This window comes from Mustelus asterias, unplaced genomic scaffold, assembly GCF_964213995.1.
Source record: "Mustelus asterias unplaced genomic scaffold, sMusAst1.hap1.1 HAP1_SCAFFOLD_435, whole genome shotgun sequence".
NCBI classification, from domain to species: domain Eukaryota; kingdom Metazoa; phylum Chordata; class Chondrichthyes; order Carcharhiniformes; family Triakidae; genus Mustelus; species Mustelus asterias.
The window spans coordinates 276,152-288,963 of record NW_027590390.1 but is presented as its reverse complement, the minus strand read 5'-3'; the positions used below and the strand labels follow the sequence as shown (position 1 = coordinate 288,963).

At 46.1% G+C, this 12,812-nt stretch overlaps 1 protein-coding gene across 2 annotated transcripts in view; it reads right to left on the bottom strand.

Moving 5' to 3' along the window:
- Positions 1-11,592, bottom strand: part of LOC144486735 (NACHT, LRR and PYD domains-containing protein 3-like) — an 87,075-nt gene extending 75,483 nt beyond the window's left edge. Inside the window, exons 1-3 of one of the 2 annotated variants that reach the window (XM_078204764.1) lie at positions 11,306-11,592; positions 10,898-10,974; positions 3,860-3,970 (exon numbers count right to left, since the gene is read on the bottom strand). The gene's annotated coding sequence lies outside the window, so the exon portion shown is untranslated. Of the gene's footprint in view, positions 1-3,859; positions 3,971-10,897 lie in introns of both variants that reach the window. The other variant, XM_078204763.1, reaches the window with a different exon arrangement.
- Between the last annotated feature and the right edge of the window lie 1,220 nt (positions 11,593-12,812).

The following is a 12,812-nucleotide window of genomic DNA, read 5'->3' as shown; positions in this document are numbered from 1 at the left end:
AGTTTACTATAGGCCCCCAAATAGTAATAGAGATGTGGAGGAAGAAATTGCTAAGCAGATTATGGATATGTGTGGGGGTCACAGGGTAGTTGTCATGGGGGACTTTAACTTTCCAAATATTGATTGGAACCTTTGTAGGTCAAATAGTTTGGATGGGGCAGTTTTTGTGCAGTGTGTGCGGGAGGGCTTCCTGACACAATATGTGGATGGGCCGACTAGAGGTGAGGCCACATTGGATTTGGTACTGGGAAATGAACCGGGCCAAGTGTTAGATTTGGTTGTGGGAGAGCAATTTGGAGATAGTGACCACAATTCGGTGTCTTTTGTTATTGCAATGGAGAGGGATAGGGCCGTACGGCAGGGCAAGGTTTACAATTGGGGGAGGGGTAATTATGATGCGATTAGGCAAGAATTAGGGGGCATAAGTTGGGAACAGAAACTGTCAGAGAAAGGAACTAATGAAAAGTGGAACTTTTTCAAGGAACAAATACTGGATGTCCTTGATAAGTATGTTCCTGTCAGGCAGGGAGGAAATGGCCGAGTGAGGGAACCATGGTTCACAAAAGAGGTGGAATGTCTTGTGAAAAGGAAGAGGGAAGCTTATGGAGGGATGAGGAAACAAGGTTCAGATGGCTCGATTGAGGGTTACAAGTTAGCAAGGAATGAGCTGAAAAAGGGGCTTCGGAGAGCTAGGAGGGGACACAAGAAGTCCTTGGCGGGTCGGATCAAGGAAAACCCCAAGGCTTTTTACTCTTATGTGAGGAATAAAAGAATGACCAGGGTGAGGTTAGGGCCGGTCAAGGACAGTAGTGGGAACTTGTGTATGGAGTCAGTAGAGATAGGCGAGGTGATGAATGAATACTTTTCATCAGTGTTCACCAAGGAGAGGGGCCATGTTTTTCAGGAAGAGAAGGTGTTACAGGCTAATAGGCTGGATGAAATAGATGTTCGGAGGGAGGATGTCCTGGCAGTTTTGAATAAACTGAAGGTCGATAAGTCCCCTGGGCCTGATGAAATGTATCCTAGGATTCTTTGGGAGGCAAGGGATGAGATTGTAGAGCCTTTGGCTTTGATCTTTGGGTCCTTGCTGTCCACGGGGATGGTGCCAGAGGACTGGAGAATGGCGAATGTTGTTTCTCTGTTTAAGAAAGGGAATAGAAATGACCCTGGTAATTATAGACCGGTTAGTCTTACTTCGGTGGTTGGTAAATTGATGGAAAAGGTCCTTAGAGATGGAATTTACGACCATTTAGAAAGATGCGGATTAATCCGGGATAGTCAGCACGGATTCATGAAGGGCAAGTCGTGCCTCACAAATTTGATAGAATTTTTTGAGGAGGTAACTAAGTGTGTTGATGAAGGTAGGGCAGTTGATGTCATATACATGGATTTTAGTAAGGCGTTTGATAAGGTCCCCCATGGTCGGCTTATGATGAAAGTGAGGAGGTGTGGGATAGAGGGAAAGTTGGCCGATTGGATAGGTAACTGGCTGTCTGATCAAAGACAGAGGGTGGTGGTGGATGGAAAATTTTCGGATTGGAGGCAGGTTGCTAGCAGAGTGCCGCAGGGATCAGTGCTTGGTCCTCTGCTCTTTGTGATTTTTATTAATGACTTAGAGGAGGGGGCTGAAGGGTGGATCAGTAAATTTGCTGATGACACCAAGATTGGTGGAGTAGTGGATGAGGTGGAGGGCTGTTGTAGGCTGCAAAGAGACATAGATAGGTTGCAATGCTGGGCTGAAAAATGGCAAATGGAGTTTAACCCTGATAAATGTGAGGTGATTCATTTTGGTAGGACTAATTTTAATGTGGATTACAGGGTCAAAGGTAGGGTTCTGAAGACTGTGGAGGAACAGAGAGATCTTGGAGTTCATATCCACAGATCTCTAAAGGTTGCCACTCAAGTGGATAGAGCTGTGAAGAAGGCCTATAGTGTGTTAGCTTTTATTAACAGGGGGTTGGAGTTTAAGAACCGTGGGGTTATGCTGCAACTGTACAGGACCTTGGTGAGACCACATTTGGAATATTGTGTGCAGTTCTGGTTAGCTCACTATAAGAAGGATGTGGAAGCGCTGGAAAGAGTGCAGAGGAGATTTACCAGGATGCTGCCTGGTTTGGAGGGTAGGTCTTATGAGGAAAGGTTGAGGGAGCTAGGGCTGTTCTCTCTGAAGCGGAGGAGGCTGAGGGGAGACTTAATAGAAGTTTATAAAATGATGAAGGGGATAGATAGAGTGAATGTTCAAAGACTATTTCCTCGGGTGGATGGAGCTATTACAAGGGGGCATAACTATAGGGTTCGTGGTCGGAGATACAGGAAGGATATCAGAGGTAGGTTCTTTACGCAGAGAATGGTTGGGGTGTGGAATGGACTGCCTGCAGTGATAGTGGAGTCAGACACTTTAGGAACATTTAAGCGGTTATTGGATAGGCACATGGAGCACACCAGGATGATAGGGAGTGGGACAGCTTGATCTTGGTTTCAGATAAAGCTCGGCGCAACATCGTGGGCCGAAGGGCCTGTTCTGTGCTGTACTGTTCTATTTTCTATGTTCTAGGACAGATTTATGGTGTTCTGTAATTGGTAAAGGAGCCAGAAGGGAGATGAGTTATGTTTTAAACAGCAAGTTCTGATCTGGAAAGAACTATCTGAAAGAGTGAGGCCGCAAATAACCTCCCCCTCCTGTTTCCCCTCCAACGGTCTGCTCTGAGGATTTTAGGGTTTTGAATGGAATTATCAGTTGATAGAAATTTTGCTCACTGATGTGAGACCTCAGGACAAGGGGACAAATATCTTATGATCAGAGCCAGGATATTCAGGGGATAAATTTAGGAAACACTTGCTCACACAAAGGGTGGGGGAAGTGTGGAACTCTCTCCCACATATAGCTGCAGATATTAGCTGTTGAATATTTTCCCAGTGTCTGCGTGGGTTTCCTCCGGGTGCTCTGGTTTCCTTCAACAGTCCAAAGATGTGCGGGTTAGGTGGATTGGCCACGCTAACCTGACCCTCGAGTCAGGGGTTAGCAGGGTAAATATGTGGGTGTTATTGGGATAGGGCCTGGGTGGGATTGTGGTCGGTGCAGACTTGCTGGGTTGAATGTGCTCCTTCTGCACTGTGGGGATTCTGTGAACAATTTTCACTCTGAGATGGGGATATTTCTGCTGCCAGAAGGTGTGGATCTGAAGCCCAGGCGGCTGGATGGAGTTTGTCTCCCTGATCAATGGGCAGCTCAGGCTGCAGGGACTGAATGTCTGGCTCCTCCTCTTGCTGCTGCCGGAGCTCAGAGCTTGTGCAGCTCCTGGAGCTGGGGGAGGCCATTCGGCCGCTTCAATATGGGACAGCCCACCTTTCAGACAGTTTATCCCTTGTCTGATGTCGGTGAGCTTTGTGTTATTTTTATTGAAGGGTCATTAACATTGTGCAGATTCACACAGACTCTCTCCATGTTACTGGGTCACCAATGTTGCTGATCTTTCCTCTGAGCGGGGACACTCACAATAAGGAAACAGCCTCCTCACCCAGGCCCGGCCCGTTGCTAAGGGAACCTGGCTCAGTCACTGCGCAGGCCCGGCCTGTTGCTAAGGGAACGCGGCTCAGTCACTGCGCAGGCCCGGCCCGTTGCTAAGGGAATGCGGCTCAATCACTGCGCAGGCCCGGCCCGTTGCTAAGGGAATGCGGTTCAATCACTGCGCAGGCGCAGCCTGTTGCTAAGGGAATGTGGCTCAGACACTGCGCAGGCTCGAGCCCGCTGAAGTCAGCTCGGCAGGTCACGTGAGGAGCTGTCAATGAATTGCCTATTCAGCATCTTTGTTCAATCATTGACTGAATAAATTCTGTTAACCTGTTGTATCAAACTCACTGTCTGGTGTCTTTTCATCTTGTTCCAGGAACTTAGTTCATCTCAGTGAGTCTCACACAAGCAGCTGGAGGCACTTTGTGCTCTCATGGTTATCCTGTCCACCCAAATAGTCTGAAGATTTCAAAGGTTTGTGTGAGATTCTTGAATTTAACAATGTATGGGAATAACAATAAACATATGGAATTTTAACCATATCTCACCATTGACTTCAATCATGCACACGTACAAACGCATGTACGCACACACAGAGATGGCCCGGAACTTGCACATGTTCACGTGTGATTTCAAGAAGAAATTAGATATAACTTTTGGGGCTAAAGGGATCGCGGGATTAGGGAGGGGAAGGGGAGATCAGGATATTGAATTTGATGATTAGCCATGAGGAAGAGTTCATAGAGTGTATCTGCGATACCTTCCTTGAACAGTATGTAATGGAACCTACAAGGGAGCAAGCTATCCTAGATCTGGACCTGTGTAATGTGACGGGAATAATTAGTGATCTTACAGTTAGGGATCCTCTTGGAAGAAGCGATCACAGTATGGTTGAATTTAAAATACAGATGGAGCGTGAGAAGGTAAAATCCAATACCAATGTCTTCTGCTTAACCAAAGAGACTACAAAGGGATGAGGGAGGAGTTGGCTCAGGGAAACTGGGAGCAAAAACTTTATGGTGGAACAATTGAGGAAAGTGGAGGACTTTCAAAGCGATCTTTCACAGTGCTCAGCAAAAGTATATACCAGTGATAAGGAAGGACTGTAGAAAAAGAGATAATCAGCCATGGATAGCTGAGGAAATAAAGGAGGGTATCAAATTGAAAGAAAATGCATACAAAGTGGCAAAGATTAGTGGGAACCTGGAGGATTGGGAAATCTTTAAAGGTCAGCAGAAAGCCACAAAAAAAGCTATAAAGGAAAATAAGATGGATTATGAGAGTAAACTCGCTCAGAATAAAAAAAACAGACAGCAAAAGTTTCTACAAATATATAAAATGAAAAAGAATGACTAAAGTAAACATTGGTCCTTTAGAGGATGAGAAGGGGGATGTAAGAACTGGATATGAGAAAATGGCTGAGGCATTGAACAGGTATTTTGCGTCAGTCTTCACAGTGGAAGACACAAATAACATGCCAAGAATTGATGAGTGGAAGGCTATGGCAGGTGAGGACCTCAAAACTATCATTATCATGAAAGAGGTAGTGTTGGGCAAGTTAATGAGGCTAAAGGTAGACAAGTCTCCTGGCCCTGATGAAATGCATCCCAGGGAACTAAAAGAGATGGTGGGGGAAATGCACTGGTGATAATTTACCAAAATTCGCTGGACTCTGGCATGGTTCTCGCAGATTGGAAAACAGCAAATGTGAAGCCACTGTTTAAAAAAGGAGGTAGACAAAAGGCAGGTAACTATAGGCCAGTTAGCTTAACTTCTGGAGTAGAGAAAATGCTTGAAGCTATCATCAAGGAAGAAATAGCGAGACATCTGGATATAAATTGTCCCATTGGTAAGATGCAGCATGGGTTCATGAAGGGAAGGTCATGTTTGACTAATTTGGTGGAATTCTTTGAGAACATTACTTGTGCAGTGGACAATGGGGAACCTGTGGATGTGGTGTATCTGGATTTCCAAAAACCATTTGGCAAGGTGCCGCACCAAAGACTGCTACATAAGATAAAGGTGCACGGTGTTATGGGTAATGTATTGCATGGATAGAGGATTGGTTAACTAACAGAAAGCAAAGAGTGGGGTAAATGGGTGTTTTTCTGGTTGCCGATCACTGACTAGTGGTATGCCTCAGAGATCAGTGTTGGGACTGCAATTGTTTACGATTCACATTGATGATTTGGAGCTGGGGACCAAGTGTAGTGTGCCAAAATTCGCAGATGATACTAAGATGGGTGGCAGAGCAAAGTGTGCAGAGGACGCTGAAAGTCTGCAAAGGGATATAGATAGTTTGTGAGTGGATGAGAGTCTGGCAGATGGAGTACAATGTTGGTAAATATGAGAGCATTCATTTTGGTTGGAATAACAGCAAAATGGACTATTATTTAAATAGTAAAAAATTGCAGCATGCTGCTGTGCAGAGGGACCTGGGTGTTTTTGTGCAGGAATCTCAAGGAGTTGGTTTGCAGGTGCAGCAGGTACTTAAGAAGGTAAATGGAATTTTGTCCTTCATTGCTAGAGGGATGGAGTTTAAAAACAGCGAGGCTATGTTGCAGTTGTATCAGGTGCTGGTGAGGCCACACCTGGAGTACTGTGCACAGTTTTGGTCTCCTTACTTGAGAAAGGATATACTGGCACTGGAGGGGGTGCAGAGGAGATTCAAAAGTTGTTTCCGGAGTTGAGAGGGTTGGCTTATGAGCAGAGACTGAGTAGACTGGGGCTATACTCATTGGAATTCAGAAGAATGAGGGGAGATCTTATAGAAACATATAAGATTATGAAGGGAATAGATAAGATAGAAGCAGGGAAATTATTTCCACTGGCAGCAAAACTAAAACTAGGGGGCATAGCCTCAAAATAAGGGGGAGCAGATTTAGGACTGAGTTGAGGAGGAACTTCTTCACACAAAGGGTTGTGAATCTGTGGAATTCCCTGCCCAGTGAAGCAGTTGAGGCTACCTCGTTGAATGTTTTAAGGCAAGGATAGATACATTTTTGAACAGTAAAGGAATTAAGGGTTATGGTGAGCGGTCGGGTAAGTGGAGCTGAGTCCACGAAAAGATCAGCCTTGATCTTATTGAATGGCAGAGCAGGCTCAAGGGGCCAGATGGACTACTCCTGCTTCTAGTTCTTATGACCAAAATGAATGGTGGAGCAGGCTCGAAGGGCCGAATGGCCTCCTCCTGCTTCTCGTTTCTATGTTTCACACATAACCCCCATGCAGGCAAACACTTACACACTCACACACTCAATTTCTCTCACAAACACAGACACACACACTCGCACACAGGCACACACCCCTCCCATGCACATATACACACACGCACACATACATGCAGAATACACACACACGTATACACACAACCAAATACGCCTATGCAGACCACCTCACACCCTGATACACACACACACATACTGATACATACACCAATATACGCACGCAGACACACACACACACACAGACACGCACACAAACAAATACAATCTCCCATTTCATTGTTTCATCAAACAAGGACAGGACAGTTCAGAAAATGCAGTTAGATACAGATGAAAACTCCCTTCATATCAGCCTCTCTTTCCCACTCTCCATCCAGCTGGAGTGGGCAAGAGAGAAACAGGGATAGAGATAGAGAGAGAGTAACAGAGAGAGGGGAGAAAAGGAATGGAGTGAGAGTCACAGAGAGGGAGAGGAAGTGATTGAGATAGAGTGTGTTCGGCAGAGTTCCTGCAATGCTGAGTACAATGGCCTTTGAAGGTACCACGCAGAACACAACAAATAGGAGCAGAAGTGGGCCATTCTGCCCCTTGAGGCTGCTCCTCCCATTGATAAGATCATGGCTGATCTGACTGTGGCCTGAACTCTACTTTGCTGCCTGTCTCCCCATAATGCTCAACTCACTCTCTGGGGAAAGTGGTTAGCACTGCTGCTTCACAGCGCCAAGGACCTGGATTTGATTCCCAGCTTGGGTCACTGTCTGTGTGGAGTTTGCATGTTCTCCTCGTGTCTGCATGGGTTTCCTCCGGGTGCTCCGGTTTCCTCCCATATTCTGGTTCGGTGCATTGATCCGAACAGGCGCCAACTAGAGGAATTTCACAGTAACTTCATTGCAGTGTTAATGTAAGACTGACTTGTGACCAATAAATGAATTTTAACTTTGAATTCTAAATACTAACCACCCCCTGAGAGAACAAATTATTCCTCCTCATCTCCATCTTTAATGGGCGCTGTATGAATTTTAAACTGTGCCCTCCCTGATACTAGATTCCCCCATGTTGGCCCTGTTCTGTGATAATACAGATGTTTAAAGATTATTCAGTAGTTCTTTAAGGGTAGCAGACACAGGGAAAAAAGAAGTGACTCTGTACACAACAGATATATTTCAAGGGTATATATATGAGTGGGCAGTAATCTTCTCTCAGAATCAGACAGATTGTGGGTTCAGCTCAGAGCCTCAAATACTAGGCCCTTAGCATCGATCAGAGACTCCGAACACAGCATGATGGGAGAGGGGACAAAGGAAACTGGTGTTGAATTTGTGAGCCTTGCTTTGTGGGAAGCTTTAGTGCTTGGGGAGAATGTCAACTTTTGAATGGACCTACCATATATTAAGCTGATCTTTCACTACACACTATCAGTAACTGCAACACTATATTCTGCACCCTTTCCTCTCCTTCTCCCCTGTGTACTCTATGAACGGTATGTTTTGTCTGTATAGCGCACAAGAAACAATACTTTTCACTGCATCCCAATACAAATCAATCAAATCAAATCAAATTAACACGGTGAAGTTTGGGCCCTGTGGGGTGACAGTTGTCTGAATACAGATTCTATCTTATTGTAACATTCAGGTACCACGTGTACTGAGCTCACCAGCGTTCTGTCTGTATTGTGTGAATCCAGTCTTGAAATATCCAGAGGGATAGAGAGAGAGAGGAAGAGATACAGAGTAACAGAGAGGTCGGGAGAATGAGAGAGAGCAATGCAGAGAGTAACAGTTGTCTGAATACAGATTCTATCTTATTGTAACATTAAGCTACCACATGTACTGAGCTCACCAGCATTTGCAGAAGCCATTATATAAATACTGTTCTGTCTGTATTGTGTGAATACAATCTTGAAATTTGCACTCATGTTGCTAATTGTGCCAAGACAGAAACAGAAAGAGTGTTTGAATTCTCCGTGATTAGACTCCTTAACGGTAAACAACATGGTGGATGAGAGGGATAGAGAGGGAGAGGAAGAGAGAGAGATGGAGCGATGCAGAGTAACAGAGAGATAGGGAGAGGGAGCAATGCAGAGAGTAACAGTTAGACAGTGAGGAATAGAGATTAATTCAGATGGATAGTGAGTGACAGGGGAGTCCGAGACGCTACATAAACAAGGTAAAGATTTGAAAATGGAGGAGTGTTTCTTACCCACTTTTAAAAGATAATCCACACTCACACCACTCACATTTCACACTCTCTGCTCAGTCCTGTGTTGGGGGGTGTTGAGTGTGGGATCAGTGTTTGCTTTTCTCAAACCGCACTGATATTCCCAACAAGGGCAAGAGGTTTCAGTGTTTAAAACTGTAAACATTTAAAAACAAAACTAGACTGGATTTGGTTAAATCTCATGGGATCCAGGATGAGGTGGCCAAATGGATACAAAATTGGTTGATGACAGAAGACAGAAGGTGGTTGTAGAGGGTTGTTCTATTTTCAAACTGGAGGCCTGTGACCAGCGGGGTGCCTCAGGGATCGGTGCTGGGTCCCCTGCTATTTGTAATTTATATTAATAATTTAGATGAGAATTTAGGAGGCATAGTTAGTAATTTTGCAGATGACACCAGGATTTGTGGCATAGTGGACAGTGAAGAAAGTTATCCAGGATTGCAACGGGATCTTGATCAATTGATCGAGTGGGCTGATGAATGGTGGATGGAGTTTAATTTAGATAAACGCAAGGCAATGCACTTTGGTAGATTGAACCAGCGCACTACTTAGTAAGTGGTAGGGCATTGGTGAGAGTTATAGAACAGAGATCTAGGGGTACAGATTCATAGCTCCTTGAAAGTGGAGTCACAGTGGATAGAGTGGTGAAGAAGGCATTCCACATGCTTGGTTTCATTGGTCAGAATACTGAATGGGATTTGGGACATCATGTTGAAGTTGTACAAGACATTGGTAAGGCCACACTTGGAATACTGTGTACTGTTCTGGTCACCCTATTATACCAAGGATCTTATTAAACTAGGAAGTGTGCAGAAAAGAACAACTGGGATACTGCAGGGTCTTGATGGTTTGAGTTATAAGCAGAGGCTGCAAAGACTGGGACATTTTCTCCTGGAGCATAGGAGGCTTAGGGGTGGTCGAACAGTGGCCTCGCTGGATTCACTCTGTCCTTTCAGATTCAGTCTCACAGGCCTGGCTGTGTTCACTGTGTCCTTTGAGATTCAGTGTCACAAGCCTGGCTGGGATCACTCTATCCTTAGAGATTCAGTGTCACAGGCATTGCTGGGTTCTGTCTGTCGCTTGAGATACAGTCCCACAGGGCTGGCTGGATTCACTCTGTCCTTTAGGATTCAGTGTCACAGGCCTGGCTGGGTTCAGTGCCAGGTTCACAGGAGTGTCCGTGTCAATTAGTAGTTCCCTCTAGCTTGATTTGAAGTCCCAACTATCTCAATTTGGAGTGCCCCCTATCTCGATTGCGAGTGACCCTCTAACGATTAGGAGTGTCCCATCTTGATTTGGAGTGTCCCTATCTGCAATAAGAGCCTTCTATCTCGATTAGGAATGCCCCCCTGTTTAGATTTGGACCAGTGACTATTTCAGTGAGGAGTGCCCCCCCGTCATTTCTGAGTGTCCCCGGTCAATTAGGAACGCTACCTACCTCGATTAGGTCTGTCCCTCCCTCGATTAGGAGTGTCCCATATCTCGAATAATGGAGCCTTCTATATCAGTTCGGGGTGCCCCCTATTTAGATTTGGAGCAGCGACTAATTCAATTAGCAGTGCCCCCCTCCATCGCCGTTAGCAGTGACCTCCCCCCCATCGCCGTTGGCAGTCATCCCCCCCCCACCACCCCCCCCCCCCCCCCCCCGCCACCGTCGCCGTTCGCAGTGCCCCCCTGTCTCGATTGGGAGCACGCCGTATCTCGAATAAGAGAGACTTCTATCCTGATTAGGTGTGCTCCCATTTAGATTTAGAGCAGTGACAGTTTCAATTCTGAGTGCCCGCATATCAGCTCGCAGTGCTCCTGTCAATGAGGAGTGCCCAGGTGAATTACAAGTGCCCCCAATTTCGGTTTGGAGTGCCCCCATCTTGATTACATGCGCCCTTATCTCGATTAGAGGGCCATGGACCAAATCCTGAGTGGAATGACAGGAGTCCAGACTTACCTGGATGATATCTTGCTCATGGATTCGACTATTTTCCCAGTACTTGGAGAATACCTTAGAGGTTGCAGGAGCACGGCCTGCAAATCAAGAGAGAAATATGAGTTCTTCAAGGACTCCATTGAATGCCTGGGTCATGAAATGGATTGCACAAAGCCTAAGATGGAGGTCATCATGAAGGCCCCAAGACCAGACAATGTGTCCCAATTCAGGTTGTTTTTGGGTCAAATCAATTACTATGACAACAAGCTCAATCCGGATCGGGCGGCAGCATTGAAACTGATGCTCCAGCTGCTGGTGAAAGGAGAGCCGTGGAAGTGAACAAAAGGAGGCCTCCCTGGCGGTAAAGCAGGCTTTGAAGAGATTGGAAATGCGAGTTCAATTTAACCCAAAGTTACCGCTGCAGCTTACATGCGAAGCCTCGCCCAATGGGATTGAGGTTGTCCTGTCTAACGTTATGTCAAACGGAGAGGAAGATCCATAGTATTCGCTTCTAGATCATTGACGAAAGCGGAGGAAAAGTTTGCTCGGGTGGAAAAAGAAGGCTTAGGCATCTTCTTTGCATCAAGAAACTAAAAGCTCTGCCATGATGATGTTGTGACTGAGCTCGAAGGGCTGAATTACTGACTCCCATTCATAATTCCGATATTTTATCTTCCATCCTTGGACCATTCACTGGGATACCGTCCATGGCAGCAGTTTGATTGCAGAGGTGGGTGTTGGTGCTGTCAGTCAGAAACACAGCAATGCGGATGCTCTGTCAAGGCTGCCTTTGCCTGGAGATAAAGATGTTCCCGCTGGAATGTGCAGATAATGCATTTCACACAAGAAGATAAAGTTCCGGAAACCGCTAACCAGTTACGGAAAGCCACCCGGAATGATCCGGTTATGAGGCAGGGAGTGGAACTTGTCCAGAGAGGGAGGATGAGTAGAAAGCACCTGGAGTTACAGCGGTAAGTGTGCGGAAGCTGGGAGTTGGCGGTGTTGCTGGATGTTTATTCTGGGCTATGAGAGCCTCATTCCCCCATCATTAAGAGGAAAGGTGCTGGAACGGGAGCACCAAGAGCACCCGGGGGTGCTGCCAATGGAAGAAACAACAAGAAGCTGTATGTGGTGCTGGGGATGAAAGTGGGATGTTGTGAATGCTGCGCTTGGGGACGGAAGGTGCCGCCCTTGCTGCCTCTTGCTGGCTGGGATTGTCCCCAATGGCAGCGAATCCACAGCGAGTCGCTGCTTCATCACAATCTGCCCGACTCCACCCACACTGGCTGTCAATCATTCTGCTGGAGCGGCTTCCTATTGGCTGTGTTCAGCTGATGGACAGCAGAATGCACCAATGGAGAATGAGGGTGCAGTGATGGATTGTGCAATGAATCAATGAGGCTTTTGACAAGGTACCACATGGCAGGTTGTTGCACAACCTACATCATGGGACCCAGGGTGAGGTAGTTAAATGGATACAAAATTGCCTTGATGACAGAAGCCAGTGGATGGTTGTCGAGGGTTGTTTTTCAAACTGGAGGCCTGTGACCAGCGGTGTCCTCTGGGATCAGTGCTGGGTCCACTGTTATTTGTCATTTATATTAATGATTTGGATGAGAATATAGGAGGCATGGTTGGTAAGTTTGCAGATGACACCAAGATTGGTCGCATAGTGGACAGTGAATAAGGATATCTCGGATTGCAATGGGATCTTGATCAATTGGGCCAGTGGGCTGACGAATGGCAGATGGAGTTTAATTTGGACAAATGCGAGGTGATGCATTTTGGTAGATTGGTCCAGGGCAGGACTTACTCAGTTAATGGTAGGGTGTTGGGGAGAGTTACAGAACAAAGAGATCTCGGGTACAGGTTCATGGCTCCTTGAAAGTGGAGTCACAGGTGGTCAGAGTGGTGAAGAAAGCATTCGGCATGCCTG